This window comes from Salvia hispanica, chromosome 2 (assembly GCF_029641045.1).
Source record: "Salvia hispanica isolate PSC_SH4W2 chromosome 2, Shi_PSC_v1, whole genome shotgun sequence".
NCBI classification, from domain to species: Eukaryota; Viridiplantae; Streptophyta; class Magnoliopsida; order Lamiales; family Lamiaceae; genus Salvia; species Salvia hispanica.
The window spans coordinates 24,423,685-24,436,168 of NC_142693.1; the positions used below are offsets into that span (position 1 = coordinate 24,423,685).

At 35.8% G+C, this 12,484-nt stretch overlaps 1 long non-coding RNA gene across 1 annotated transcript; it reads left to right on the forward strand.

Moving 5' to 3' along the window:
* The first annotated feature begins 10,631 nt into the window (after nucleotides 1-10,631).
* Nucleotides 10,632-12,484, forward strand: LOC148931889 (uncharacterized). Its single transcript, XR_016135839.1, has 2 exons — nucleotides 10,632-11,353; nucleotides 11,629-12,484. It is a non-coding gene; the product is annotated as an uncharacterized LOC148931889 (long non-coding RNA).

Genomic DNA, 12,484 nt, shown 5'->3' on the forward strand with positions numbered 1-12,484 from the left:
TGTTTTGTCAAATTACTTATACTTCTCTATGGAGGGCCAGTAGAAAGAGACGAGGATGCACAGAAAATAATAGGATTGCTACTGAAAAGAGAAAAGGCAACATAAAATCCTAGTACTATTTACAAACTGTCAAAAAATGTATCCAAATCTGCTACCACATACATTTCGCAGAATACAAAGTGAAAGGAAAAAGTAATCTTGTGGGAGAATATGAGATCCTTGGACAAGAAACTATAAATAGAAGAACAAATTGAGGCGATTTACAGCACCTGTGAACGACATCACGGCTGTGAAGATAATTCAGCCCACTTAGAATTTGTCTTGTGTATGAAGAGACTTTGGAGTCCCGAAGCTGATGTTTTTAGTAGAGCTAGTTTATCAAGGGAACCCTCTGTTACGAGCTGAAGGTTAATATATAGTTTCCCATTATCTTAAAACATAAAAATGTTTTAAATTAAGAACCAAAGGGAAATTATACAATAGGCCATATTTTCTGAAACTCATGTTTATTTCACTAACAAAGTTACATAACATGTCGCATAGTGCAACTTTTGGAATTGAACTAGATCTAGGGACTACACATGAGTATACAGATTTTTAAAACCACACTCACAACGTGCGTAAGACGAAGACAACCATGTCGCAAGACACGACTTATTTGCCAAGTGGCAATCCTAAACTTACATCACTGTAAATAAGATTCATGATGGTGTTGTGTTGTTCATTGGGCATTTCACCTCACAATTATCGTCGGCGCCGCCATTCACTTGGCTGTGACGATGCACAAGAGCTACTGTTTGAGGAGTCAACTGTCCTCGTTGGGGCGTTGCCAAAGCCGTGGTAATAGAAATTTCCAGGTTGTTGTCCAAGCTCCCTATCACGATCCCGCGCGTGCCCTCGAACCTCCTCTGAATTTGATGACTCACGGTCCCGGGAGTGTGAACTCTCGTCGAACAGCTTGCGTGGTAGTAGGTGGCTCTCATGCTTATATCCACTTACATGCTCTTCACCTTGGCCCTCATCAATATCCGGATTGAGATCAATGGTGTTGTCCGAGAGCACAATAGTTTCGATATCATTATTTGTCACACTGAGTTCACCACTAAACAGCATTTCGAGCATCTTGAACTCTGGTTCTCCATTGTTTGTATATGCTCCAGCAAATGCATTTTTCTAATCACAAGAAACTCCAAAATTTTATGAAAGAATAGAGCATACTATCATTACATCATATCAAAATATTGAAATTAAAATAACCTTAAGAATGGCTGTCCAAGTTTTTCCAGAAGCAAAAATCTTGTTCGACGAGGGCTCGAAGCGTGTATTTGGATGATCGACCAATGATTTGAAGGTTCGGTAGCGGCGCTCCAGGAATTGCAACCGGTTATAGACGTCGTCCCTACTGACGCGAATGCCCGTCTCCTCCTCAACTGTGGCTTCAGCCTCATACAAGAACTCCGGAGGGAAGACGAAGCCCACGAACTGATGCAATTGCTTCTCTCTCAGAATACTACTAACAATCAGATTGTCTAGCTCAGCCGTCCATATCCCATGATAGAGATATTCATCTTGAGATTTGGGTTTGGAAGCCATTTTGTTTACGGTGTGAAACAATGATATCCATATTTATAAGGTTGGGCCAGTGAGTAGGAAATAATATTCAATGTGGAAAATGTTGCATTATTTTGACTGTTACGTTTTTTTTTGTCTCTAAGCAAGCATGTGAATTCTAAATACTATGTGTTGGAAGACTGTTGCTCCAATCCTATGTGAACAACTCAACCTATGTAATTGGAATAAGGCTACTGATCCAGTAATTCATTTCCTACTTTCATGGAGTAAAGCTGCTTCTTGATATAACAATTCATATCAGCAAACTTTTTAGTAGTGTAATTTCTGAATACTGGTATGTTATTAGAACTCTGCTGCACCAATCCTATGTGAACAACTCAACCTATGTAATTGGAATAAGGCTGTTGATCTAGTAATTCATTTCCTAGTTTCATGGAGCAAAGCTGCTTCATACATTAACAATTCATATCAGCAGACTTTTAGTAGTACTCAAGATTGTACACAACTACTTTCACGTGAAGTTGGAAGAGGATGAGTTAATTATGTCATCATGAACCAAGTATATTTGTTGATGATGATGAGTTTGAATTTACCTGTGAGATTGTGATTGAGTCAATTCTAAAATGTGATTGCTGATGTTGATGACTTTTGTCGAACATAATTAATGAGCGTGGATGGGTTAATTGGGGTTTATGAGAGAGAGAAATTTGATTCTAAGTCATTTTCATAAATTTCGTTATAGTTTGGTTATTTTTCAAGTTAAAGCTATTTTTATATTTTTTCATCAAGTTGAATTATTTATACAACTGTTACAATTCAGATCATTTTAAAAATCTGATTTTATTCAAATAACGAGTTAGAATATTGACAATAAGTGTTGTAAAGTAAATATACTAAGTATAAGTTTTGTAAAGTAAATATACTGAAAAAACGCTTGTAATTCTAAAATATGACTAATGTTTCGTGTTTCAAATTTTAGTAGACTATATTAAAAAATAATGTATACTGAAATGTGAATTCGAAGTGTCAGTACCTTTTTATTATTACTTTTACTTGATTTGCATACCACTATACCTTCATTTTTTATTTTATTTTTAACAAGATTTGGTATGTCCACAAAATATCTACGGATGACTTTTAATTCATAAAAAAAGGATATAAATATTTTGACAATAGTGAAGAGTTTGCATAATGCATAACTAGCTTGCAAATCAATATTGCCAAATTATCGGATGTTCACCTCACAAGATGATAATCTCAAGATTAGTCCAGTAGCTATGTTTCCCAGTTGACCCAATTTCATAACATCAAGCAATAATGCTTGACCAACTCAACTTTTCTAAACACATATGAAGGCAAAAAAAAAAAAAATTAAGACAAACTATACAACCTAATATAAACGATAAATAGTTAATTAGGTAGCAAAAAAGAAGTCCATAATGTATACCCCAACATTAAAGATGTGCATAGTTTGACAATAACACAGTTACAAGCCTACAAGCCTACAATAGTCTACCAATAATTACACCAAGAAGCACAAGAACCATGCTCCTGAATACTACAACAACACGTCTCAAATTCTGATAAGGTGAGTGACCGGGTGGGAACGCTTGATGAAGCTTCAGATGAGGGCTTCTCACTCGTCGTTGATGCTTGACGCATAAAAGCATGGACTTCGGATGTCACAATGTCATGGCCTTTCATCCTGATCACAAAGAATCACAAATGTGAAGATCCACATGTGTATACATAACCAAACTTAGAGAAAACGCAGACAGTATGCAAATACATAATACGACTTAAATTGTCCAATAACCAAGACATTTATACTCACACGCATCCACATGTCAGCTGCCATTTGATCCCTTCTGTTATTCCAATCAACTGTAGGATCGATATATTCTACATATTCAGTGTCATCTTGCTCAGCAAAAATGTCATTGTCAACAATGTTATTGTCAACTAACTGTTCAATTGGATCGACTGTCATCTCCCCCCTTATGTAATTATGTAACAGAAAACAAGCCATTATCAACATAGTTTGTGTTTCGATTGGATAATAAGATGCGCTACGTAGAATACCCCAACGCATCTTAAGAATCGCAAAAGCCCGTTCAATTATGTTCCTTGCACTTGTATGTCGCATATTGAACATTTCACGAGGATTCTTGGGCCTCTCACTGTCTGGTCCCCATTCCTGCAGATGATATCGAACTCCTCTGTAGGGTGTCAAAAAACCTTCACTATTTGCATACCCGTTGTCACACAAATAATAGTTACCTACAAGTGCATAATCCACTTGTTATGGTTTACGCTGAAGGAATTTATAGATAAACATTCTACAACAAGTTATTGCCTATACGACAGGCACATGGATTACCTTTGGGGACTTTGATACCATGTGGACGAGCAACTGCATCTCGTAGGATACGTGCATCACCCGCTGACCCCTCCCAACCCGGTAAAACATACACAAAGCGCATGTCCCTTGTGCACGCAGCCAAGGTATTTGTGGCTATTTGCCCTTTCCTAGTTCGATATCTTGGCTTGTCAGCCAATGGAACTCGGACATTAATATATGTCCCATCTAACACACCTAAGCAACCCTGAAAGTCAACACACCCATGGGTTATCAGTGAACATTAGACAACACTAGACAACAAGGGTATATGAAAAATCTATAGTATTCATGTGAGAAAATCTTAGGATATTTTACCTTAAACCACTTCCACCTAGGGTCAACACTGTTGTCAGGTACCGGAGTTGGCTTAGATATAAACATTTTATGCACCAGTATGATGGCTCGGAGGACGACGTGGAAATAGTATGAAACAGTTTGACCAGACCGCCAAAATTCAAAACTAACCACCCGGTTCTTTTCGTGATGTGATAAAACACATAAGAAAATAGCCACTTGTTCCTCTACTTTAACAAATGATCCATCTACCAACCCAGCTCCTTCTCTAAGAAGAATACATAGTCTCCCAAAACAATTCCGGTCCATGCGTAGATTATTTATACAGTCCCGACCAGTAAGACTTGTCAATCTAGTAAGACGACGGACCTGTGTAGGTATACGGGCCAAACGGCGAAATGAACGCCGTATGTGGTTCTTTATAATCCGATTTGAACCATTGTGAAGTTTCAAGTATTCCCGGATAATGATCATGGTCCGTGTGTGATGCTTTTGTAGTATGTCTTCAAGTAGTAAGAAGATTTCCTCGTCGGACAATGAACGCTTAGTCATAATTATATTTGATGAGATTCCGCGTAAAAAATACTCTGTACTGTTACAAAGCTATAAAACATTGCAGTTAAAACTATGTGAACAATACAAAGATTAAAATTTGCATGAATTACATGTAGGCTCTAATTATGCATATGTATTAATCAAGCAAAACATGTCCATTACTGAGCACATATATACAGATAAATAACATCTACATATTGAGCGACTACAAAAATGAAGACCACCAGATACATTGCTGCATAAATACCCATCATCCACATAACCAAAAAATAAAAATTGGCAACCAATTATATGATGAATGTCTGTCAAATCTTGCTGGAAATCTAAACCAAAACAACACTGAAAATTGTGGCCCAATTAAATAACCTCCAAAACCCAATTCTTGCTCAAAAACCCAATTCATGCTAAATAATGGCTGAACAGTTCACAAACCGAAACCAGAAATCAGAATAAGAAGAAAAATAAAAACACAATAGTTCGGCCTCAATACCTAAAATGTTTGGTCTTAGTATTTCGATAACTATTCAAAGGTCTCAGATGATAGATTTAGCAATTATAATCTAAGCTGGAACATTTATTTCTTTGGACAGAGCAGAATTAAATTAAATAAACAAATTCTCTAAATTTAAATATGGCACCAATTCATACTAAAAAAACCTTAACTTGAATAATTTTTTGTAAACATGAAACAAGATTTAACCATGACAGTCCAGTAAAAAACGAGCCAGAAAAAACACAAGTTGGAGTCTTGAAATTAGGGTTACCTGCAATGTTTGTAATTCCACCAAATTGACAGCAATACAGTTCTTCAAAGATGGAGAAAAAGAACCCTCTGTGTGAATAAATCTTCTAGAGTGGTGCTGCACAAAAACAGACAGCCAATTTAGAGAGATAAATTCGTAGTAATTGAAACTGATGTCTTAAATTCGTGTGGTGTGGTGTGGTGCTGCGCCTCCATGACCGAAAAGCAAAGAGGAAAAGGGAAGAGATGGTGTAGTGATGCTACAATTCCGACGGGAAATCAAAGAGCAAAAAGGAAGTGGTGCTGCAAATCTAACCAATTATCAAAGAGAGAGAGGGAAGAGAAGTTTGGAACTCTGCAGATCGAACGAAATGAAAGAGAATAGGGGAAGAGAAGAGAGAATTGAGCATGAGAGGGATAATTTTGGAAGGCATTTATTTTCTTGACCCAAATTTAAAAGCTGGAAAACAAACCTCAGCTTCTTCACCGATAAGTTTCGTGCGAAATAGTGGTTTACATTCTTGGGCCATTGCGGGCCGGGTTATTTAGCGAGCTTCTGCTCCAAAATTGAAAATGTATCAAACATTAGAAAAGCCTAGGAAAGGGATCTTTTTCTTGATTTTTCTTGGTTTTCCTTGGCTATCAAACACACCCTTAAAGTATAAGTTTCATAATAAAATGTGAGTAGAGACGAGTTAGTGGAATATGAGGTCCACTACCAAAATGGTAAAAGTGAAGTGAGACAAATTATGTGGGACGGCCCGAAATGGAATACTGGGTCGAATTATCTGGGACGGAGGGAGTACTTAATAACTAATTAAAGCAAACAATCCTTTGGTGTTAAATTCTGGCACAACAACTTTGAATTGGTCATACTCAATTAATTGTTAATGATACAAAACAATCTTTCATGAAATAAAATGAAATTATTAATTTTAAAGTCCATAAAAATAATGAAATGACGATGTGGCCCTTAAACGATGTTAAGTCATTTCAACACAATTGACGTTTTCATCTCCGTCCAATAGAACTGCAGTATTACTATAATTTTCAAAAGCATTGTTAGATAAATAATAAATGAAATATTCTATTAATACCATTGTATATTGTTAAACTAAAAGTTTATGAAGTTATTTAACAAATATGTGAAATACTTCTGGAAATTAAACACTTGCAATTGTTATATAAAGACAATATATATGATAGTATCATATTCTTTCTTAAAAGTCTATTGTCTTAATTGGAAAAAATTTTCAGTGCCGTGTATTTTAAAAGATGCTTGTGGTTTTCCACTAAAAGAAACAACGAAAATTAGGATTACTAAGGATACATAGTGATATTGTCCTTGACTTTGAAATCTTCATTGACTTACTTTGTATTATGGGCTTCGGAGCCCGAATTTTATTGTATTGGTGCTTTTTCAGCCAAATAACATTTTAGTTATTTTTGAAATTATTATATTTTAGGATTTTGCATCTTTTAAAAGTAGAATTCATTTTAATTAGGTCTATAAATTGTTGTTCTGATGTTTTATACCAATATTTTTTGTTTTCTTTGTAAAATCATTTCCTTCTGCCTATATTAAATTAATTACGTACAAATCATTTCCTTCTGCCTATATTAAATTAATTACTGTTGGTAAAATAAACTAAGAAAATCCGTCCCTATCTCGTAGGAAATAATGTCAGGAAAGTTACCAACGGCAAATCCCTTGGTAATCCATCAATAAATGCTGATGGATATTATCTTGTCAGCAAATCCCAACGGCACGTTTCACTAATATATAAATTTCCTATAAAAATAAAGATTAAATTATTATTTGAAGGAATCTTAACAGATTAACATTTTCCTTTAGCAATATCTACTATATTGGGATAAGATGCATTTTCATTAATTTCCTTTTATTCTTATTTTTATTTTATTCATTAGCTTTTTCTCTAAGTCATAAAAGTGAATCAATTATAGATAGCCTTTTTTGAAAAGCAAAAACAAGCTGAGCAGATGTAACCTCAAGTCTCCGTATGTTTTTGTAAGAAAATTCAATTATCACTCTATATAGTTAATGAGGAACTTCATCAAACACATAGTTCTACCTTTTTTTTTATTCACATGTGTTTTTTTGCTTTTATCATTAATCTTTTACTATATTGTTTGAGATGCAGTACGTCGTGGGTTAATTTATATAAATAATGGCTTCATTGATAGTGTGCGTACAAAGACATAAAAGGATCTTGTGTGGACTTAATCTAAAGTACTCCCTCCGTCCCATAAAAGTTAAGTCGTATTCCTTTTTAAGCCGTCCCAACAAAGTTGAGTCATTTCCTTTTTTTAACAAAAGACAAAACATCTAATCACTCTTCCTTTATTCCATTATTTACTTTACTCTCTCTTATCTTTCTTATTTTTTTCATCTCTCTTATATATTTAATATAAATTCTTAATCTCCGTGCACAAAAATTTTGTATCAATTTTTATGGGACGGAGGGAGTAATTGGTTTTTTATTGCAATATTAAAGATGTACGACCCTCAATAATTGGCCTTGTCATGAAATAAAAAAGTTACTTTGCTTAAAGAAGAGCAACTCTCGATTATGATAGCCACTAATAAAAAGTTATTAATTCCTAGGGAGGCTTATGATTAATAGTTTTGTTCATAAAAATTACTCCCTCCGTCCCGAGGTATTAGACCAACTTTCCTTTTTAGGATGTCCCAGTATATTAGACTCATTTCCTTTTTTAGCAAAAAGCAACTATCTTATTTTATTCTCCACCTACTTTTTTCTCTCTTATCTCTCCTACTTTTTCCCTCTCTCATACTTTACTCTCTCCACTTTAACTATTTAAATATCAATTCCTTAAATCATGTGCCCAAAAGAAGTGAGTCTAATACTCCGGGACGGAGGGAGTACTAGTTTATCTTCCACTTTTTGGTAACACGATGCCATCACTTCTTTCACTCTTATTTTTTTTTTCTCATTTTCTTATTTTATTAGTAGTAATAATACTTACTTTAATCATTTCCTACTTTTTTTTTAATTTACAAATTTTATATTAAAACTGCATACTAATCTTAGCCAAACCATTCAATTTCAAATGATTTCTCTTCTCCACTTGATCATTTTCTTCTCCCTCGCTCTTGCTTCGGCTCCTAGCCCGACCCATAAACCAGGCTGCCCCGCCCGATGCGGGAATGTAACAATTCCATATCCCTTCGGAGTCGGGCCACGTTGCTCGCTCGGGTCATCGTTTAACATCGCTTGCAACACCTCCACAACCCCACCCAAACCATACCTCAAAATCATTAACAAGAATATAGAAGTGGTTGAGATAAGAAGTGATAACCCGGCCCTGATCCGGGTCCGGTACCCCAACCTGATCTCTGCAGTTTGCTATAATCTAACTTCAGGCGAGCATACGTGGGACGGGGGGAGGAAGATTGACTTGTCGGGGACCCAATAATTTTAAATGAAATTATTAATTTTAAAATGAAAATTATTAATTTTTAATTAGGTCTATAAATTGTTGTTCTGATGTTTTATACCAATATTTTTTGTTTTCTTTGTAAAATCATTTCCTTATGCCTACATTAAATTAATTATTGTTGGTAAAATAAACTAAGAAAATCCGTCCCTACCTCGTTGGAAATAATGTCAGGAAAGTTACCAACGGCAAATCCCTTGGTAATCCATCCGTAAATGCTGATGGATATTATCTTGGCAGCAAATCCCTTGGTACTTTGCATGTTTTTTGTAGTGTCGTTTCATTTTATAGTAAATTTATTTTGAATATTAATTTAAAGTCGCCCAGCGAGGTTTGTATTTCAGTATAATTAATTTCACTAATATATAAATTTCCTATAAAAGTAAAGATTAAATTATTATTTGAAGGAGTACTACCAAATTAACATTTTCCTATAGCAATATCTACTATTTTGGGATAAGATGCATTTTCTTTAATTTCCTTTTATTTTTATTTTGTTCATTAGATTATTTTCTAAGTCATAAAAGTGAATCAATTATACATAGCCTTTATCGAAAGACAAGCTGAGCAGATGTGACCTAAAATCTCCATATGTTTTTGTAAGAAAAGGACCCTTTATAATTTCCCCTGCTTGATAAGTTGAACAAATTTCTACTATCACTCTATATAGCTAATGAGCAATTTCATCAAACACATAGTTCTGCTTTAATCTTTTTATTCACATGCGTTTTTTTGCTTTTTATCATTAATGTTTTACTATATTGTTTAAGATGCAGTATGTCATTGGGTAATTTATGGAGTATAAATAATGGCTTCATTGATAGTGTGAGTACAAAGACATAAAGAAGCTTGTGTGGACGTAATCTAAAGTAATGGGTTTTTATTCCAATATAAAGTAATCAATAATTGGCCTTGTCATAAACAGTTTTCGTTGATTTCATATAGTTATAATTGAGCTTAATTAATTCTAATTATAGCTAATTAGATAGTATTAATCTATTATGATTAACTTGACCTTGTACTGAGATTGGCCTCATGGACTCGATACATTTGGTCCGCATAGCTACCAACTTTTTCATTAAAAGGTTATTTTGCTTAAAGAAAAGTAGCACACGATTGTGAGAGCCATTATATAAAAAGTGATTTATTCCTATATTGTGGGTTTACAGTTAATACTCTACATCTCTCCCATTGAAAATGAAATGTTTTCCTTTCTCGGTTGTTCTATAAAAAAAATAAAACGTTTCCCAAAATAGAAACAACTCTATCTTTACTTTTTCATTTCTCTTACTTTACTCTTTCTTCATAACTCACAAAACAACACTACATAAAATCTCGTGCCGATTCCCAAATGTTGCATTTTAAGTGGGATGGAGGGAGTACTAGTTTTGTTCATAATAATTACTACTCCCTCCGTCCCATTCAATATGCAACATTTTCTTTTCGGCACATGATTTTATGTAGTGTTGTTTTGTGAGTTAATGAAGAGAGAGTAAAGTAATAGAGAAGAAAAAGTAGAGAGGGTATTGTTTATATTTTTAGAAACGTTTCATTTTTATTGCGACAAACCAAAAAGAAAAAAAACGTTTCATTTCTAATGGGACAGGGGGAGTAGTTGTCTTTCATGTTTCTCTCCGTTTTTTTCTCTTTCCCTTATTTACAAATTGCATATTAAAACTCGTGGCTGGATACAAATTTTACAATGAATCAGCATACTGCCCTTAACGAAGCGATTCAATTTCAAATGATTTCTCTTCTCCACTTGATTTCCTTCTTCCTCGGTCTTGGTCCACTTGCTTCAGCTCCTAGCCCGGCCCATAAACCAGGCTGCCCCGCCCGATGTGGGAATGTAACAATTTCATATCCCTTCGGAGTCGGGCTACGTTGCTCGCTCGAGTCATCGTTTAACATCGCTTGCAACACCTCCACAACCCCACCCAAACCCTCCCTCAGAATCATTAACAAGACAATACAAGTGATTGAGATAAGTAGTGATAACCCGACCCAGATCCGAGTCCGGTACCCCAACCTGATCTCTGCAGTTTGCTATAATCTAACTTCAGGCGAGCATACGTGGCACGGTGGGAGGAAGATTGACTTGTCGGGGACCCAATATACGTTGTCGGAAAGCAACTGGCAGACCACCATCGGCTGCGACGACGTTGCGTCGACTGCAATGCGGGCTGACAAAGGATACTTCGATGCCATTGGCGTCTGTTCAAATTAGAGCTCTGATGTTGGCGTTTGCCCAAACAACGATGACACCAATTCCGCTGGCCAGGGCTGTTGCCGGCTACCCATTGCCAAAGGTAATGTTCATATTACTACTCCCTTCGTTCCATATTAATAGAGTCATTCCCCTTTTAGTAAAAGTCAACACATTTTTCCACACCTACTTTACTCTCTCTTACTTTTTTCTCTTTTCATCTCTCTACCTTTTTCATTTTTCACTTTATTCTCTCTTTACTTAACTCACCTAATCTCCATGTCGAAAAGAAACATCTCTGTTGAATATATGTGGACTATTATTGCTTGGGCCTGATTTAATTTGTGTCTGGGCCTTTTATTCATTCTTTGGACTTAGCCCAGAAGCCCAGCTGCTTCTCCTTCCCAGATGCTGCCATGTGTCTCTTCACTTGGATTGTGCTCCTTAGCCGTTGGATTGAGGGTTTGTGATGTGTGTTTGTTTATGTGAGATGTTAGCCGATTTGTCTTCTCTCATTATTCGATACACTCTCTCTCTCTCTCTCTACTCTCTGAGACTCTCAATCTTCTCTCTACTTTCCCATTGCCTCTCCGGTTGATTTCTAGAGAATATCCACCATTCTTGTGTGAATATTTGATCCCTGAGTCGTTTGGAAGGCAACTGCTTTGGTTGCTTGTAGTGTGAGAACTAGGGTTTCTGTTCTGAGGCGGTTCCAGTGACCTAATCCGGTGTGAAGGGGCGGTGCGGTGAAGGTAGTGACGGTGTGAGGGTAGACTCCAGTCGATTCATCGTTGCTCCCTTGGATTTGGTTCTAGTTGAATAGATCAGGGCTATGTGGCGGGCTCTGAGCCATATTATGTGATCTATTCTGTTTTCTCTTTACTGTACTTTGTTGATTGTTGTGTAGATCCGCAAGGATCTTGTGTTGTGATTCTAACTATCTTCTTGAGTGTGTAGGTGTATCAAGGAGTCAAGATTACTCAAGAACCCTAGCTCTAGAACTAGTTACTGTAATTGTAAGTTGTGAGGGATTCTCCTTTGTAATCTGCAAACATATCAGCCGCGTGGGTGAGAGTTTGGCTGAGCTCTCTTGTACAAGAACAAAGAGGTCTTGGTAATTAGTGAATCTGAACTGGTCTGATCCCTACAGTCTCCAATACTATGGAACGGAGGGAGTATTATTTATCTTATTTAGATTTATTTTATAATTTATTTAGGATTAATTAATTTTTCA